Source organism: Pristiophorus japonicus, chromosome 5, assembly GCF_044704955.1.
Source record: "Pristiophorus japonicus isolate sPriJap1 chromosome 5, sPriJap1.hap1, whole genome shotgun sequence".
Taxonomy (NCBI): Eukaryota; Metazoa; Chordata; class Chondrichthyes; family Pristiophoridae; genus Pristiophorus; species Pristiophorus japonicus.
This window is the reverse complement of record NC_091981.1, coordinates 226,340,798-226,345,028: the sequence shown is the minus strand read 5'-3', so window position 1 is coordinate 226,345,028 and position 4,231 is coordinate 226,340,798.

The window sequence follows — 4,231 nt, the reverse complement described above, 5'->3', positions numbered from 1 at the left end:
TTAAAAAAACGAGAGAGACAGAAAGTGGGAAACTATAGACCAGTTAGCCTAACATCTGTTGTTGGGAAAATGCTGGAGTCCATTATTAAGGAAGCAGTAGCAGGACATTTGGAATATCATAATGCTGTCAAGCTGAGTCAGCACGGTTGTATAAAAGGGAAATCATGTTTGACAAAATTTCTGGAGTTCTTTGAGGATGTAACGAGCAGTGTGGATAAGGGAGAACCAGTGGATGTGGTGTATTTGGATTTCCCGAAGGCACTTGATAAAGTGCCACATCAAAGGTTACTGTACAAGATAAAAGTTCATGGGGTTGGGGTGATATATTAGCATGGATAGACGATTGGCTAACTAACAGAAAACAGAGAGTCGGGATAAAGGGGTAATTTTCCGGTTGGTAAACGGTAACTAATGGGGTGCTGCAGGGATTGGTGTTGGGACCTCAACTTTTTACAATCTATATTAATGACATGGATAAAGGGACCGAGTGTAATGTAGCCAGGTTTGCTGATGATACAAAGATCGGTGGGAAAGCAAATTGTGAGGAGGACTCAAAGAATCTGCAAAGGGATAAAGACAGGCTAAGTGAATGGGCAAACATTTGGCAGATGGAGTATAATGTAGGAAAATGTGAGGTTATTCACTATGGCAGGAAAAATAAAAATAACATTATTATTTATATGGAGAGAGATTACAAAATGCTGCAGTGCAGAGAGACCTGGGGGTCATTGTGTATGAAACACAAAACGTTAGTATGCAGGTACAGCGAATACTCAGGAAGGCAAATGGAATGATGGTCATTATTGCAAGGGGGATAGAATATAAAAGCAGAGAAATCCTGCTACAACTGTACAGGGTATTGGTGAGCCCCCACCTAGAGTACTGCGTACAGTTTTGGTCTCAGTATTTAAGGAGGGATATACTTGCATTGGAGGCAGTTCAGAGAAGGTTCACTAGGTTGATTACTGAGATGAAGGGGTTGATTATGAAGAAAGGTTGAACAGGTTGGATCTATACTCATTGGAGTTTAGAAGAATGAGAGGTAATCTTATTGAAACATATAAGATACTGAGGGGGCTCAACAAGGTGGATGCAGAGAGGCTATTTCCACTCGTGGGGGACATAGTTTAAGAATTAGAGGTCGCCCATTTAAAACGGAGATGAGGAAGAATTTCTTCTCTCAAAGGGTCATATATCTGTGGAATTCTCTGCCCCAGAGAACTGTGGAGGCTGGGTCATTGAATATATTTAAGGTGGAGGTAGACATATTTTTGAACGATAAGGGAGTGAAGGGTTATGGGGAGCGGGCAGGGAAGTGGAGCTGAGCCCAAGATCAGATCAGCCATGATCTTATTAAATGGCGGAGCAGACTCGAGGGGCCAAATGGCCTACTTCTGCTCCTATTTCTTATTATTAGTCAGCTAGCCCTACAACAATGAAACAAAAAACAAGGCTATCTTTTATAAATGTGTCAGGACACTTAAACATTAACCCTACCCTAGCACTCATGGGGGTGGTCACTCTGGCTGCCTGCCTCTCTTCCGCGGCTATGCCCACGCCAGGGTGGCCCTGGAAAGGGAGCAGGCAGTTTCCATCTACAAGTGGGTGTAGCAGGGTGTGGAGTGCATAGTCGATACTGTAAATAATAATACTGTATAAAATATAATGGCCCGGAGTTTGCGAAGTGACGGTGCTTGCTGTTGACCTCAAAGAAAGCTGCCCACAAAGATCTAATGATCTCTGTGGCGTGGATTTCATTTTTCCTGACGTTAATTTCATTCTGGCGTCACCTATAGGGGATCTCCAGTATCCTATTATGGTGATGTCATCAAGCAGGCTAAGCAGACAATCACATTGAAGAATTCTCACAGACAGCAAACCAGGAAGTAAAAAGCACTGATTATCTTTCACTTTATAATAATTTTACAGAGAATGAAATAAATATTGGGACATGCTCATGGGATTAAGATAAAAGCTGAAATATCAAAAACAAACTTAATTCTTTTAAATTATTTTAAAAATCATGGATTATTTTATCACATAATGTAGAAAATGAGACTGCACATATAAAATTTGTTTTTCAGGGCCACAGATGTTGTTCAGCAGTAATTATGACTTAGTATGTCATTAAAGAAACAGATACCTCTCATTAAACAAGGCTTACCTTTTTAAAGGGTTTTTACAGTGAGATTAGAGTGTAAAAAGCTGAAGTTCACGTTAATTAACTGTTGATTGCAACTGCGAGGACTACAACAGCGCACCCTGTGGAGGAGCAGGGTATCACTGACAGAAACTTCGGGATTTCCACAGTTAACTACATATGTGCGAACACAGTAATGCCGCCGAACCCTGCCAGTTTTGCTATCATGATAACCGCAAATTCTGGGCCATTGATTTAAATGGATATGGCTACTTTTTCTTTTTATATGATTTAGGTGTTATTAGTTGCAAAGAAAAACCCTACCCTAGCTGGAAATTATGGTGATGAAACCAAATTGCTTATCTAACACAAACTAAATATACTATACCAGTTAATCTGATACATGACTTAATGGCTTTGTTTGTAGCAACATGTAATTTTATCACTTACATCAATATTCTGTTTATAGATCAACATTAATGCAGTACTGTGGATATGATTTGTTATGTTTAGCTAATTTTCTTGAGGAAGTAATGACTTGGTTGTATAATCTATGGCTTATAATTGTGACTAATCGTCACTACATCTTGATTTTGTACTTGCAGCCCAACACTGTTTAGAAATGTGATTGGATGTCATTCTGACAACCATGTTAGTTATAAACCATTTTAATTCTGAAATCAGTTCAACTGTAATTGCTTCTCATAAGTGTGTCCATAATGCCCATTATCTAATTGTATGATAGTTATAAAGCTGTGGTGTAACAATAGGATCCGCTTCTGATCTGAACTGGATATTATAGGATAGAATTTCCATTGGGGTTCTCCTGAACCCCCACTGTGAAATACAGAGAAAAGGCTTATTTACTTATTTTGTCTGGAGTTTCTGCTGTTCTTGCACTGAAAGTATGGTAACAAATTAGAAAACCCCACAAAATTCCAGGTGTGTGTCTTTTGTACTTGCTCCCACTGGCGCTTTGCCAATCTTTTTGAAGGCAGACTGAAACATTCGGTGAAACAAAGCCAGATATGAATTGTTGAGCTGCTTTATTTCACAGACAGTAAGTGAACATATAAAGTGACAGTCAAAGCAAATTCCATCAACAAACTCAATCTAACTTGTCTCCTCCAACAAAAAATAATGAAGCATATACACTGTCACTTTCGTGGACTGACTGACTTGTTCTTTGCATGCCTTTCTATCTAGATAGTTTCTAACTGCAAGACCCAACCTCCTTCATTTTTAGTTTCCAGCTCTGGCCAAAAGAAAAGGAAAGCACTTGCATTTATACAATGCCTTTCACAGCCTTAGAACCCCACAAAGTGTTTTACAGTACTTTCGAAGTGTAGTCACTGTTGTAATGTAGGATGTGAATATTTGTTGGCCATTAGAGATGAGATGACAAATTGTTTAATGTACCTAGTCATCCTAGCTAATGGCCCGTTCACTTTCATTACCCCTTTGAAACTGACTGTAACTTCAGGATTTAGCGCATGCGCATCTAAACGCGGGCTCCCCATAGTGGAAATTATTGGAATCAGTTGAACTGACATAGAAACATAGAAACATAGAAAATAGGTGCAGGAGTAGGCCATTCGGCCCTTCAAGCCTGCACCGCCATTCAATAAGAGCATGGCTGATCATTCCCTCAGTACCCCTTTCCTGCTTTCTCTCCATACCCCTTGATCCCCTTAGCCATAAGGGCCAAATCTAACTCCCTCTTGAATATATCCAATGAACTGGCATCAACAACTCTCTGCGGCAGGGAATTCCACAGGTTAACAACTCTCTGAGTGAAGAAGTTTCTCCTCATCTAAGTCCTAAATGGCCTACCCCTTATCCTAAGACTATGTTCCCTGGTTCTGGACTTCCCCAACATCGGGAACAGTCTTCCCGCATCTAACCTGTCCAGTCCCGTCAGAATCTTATACGTTTCTATGAGATCCCCTCTCATCCTTCTAAACTCCATTGAATAAAGGCCCAGTTGATCCAGTCTCTCCTTATATGACAGTCCAGCCATTCCTGGAATTAGTCTGGTGAACCTTCGCTGCACTCCCTCAATAGCAAGAACGTCCTTCCTCAGATTAGGAG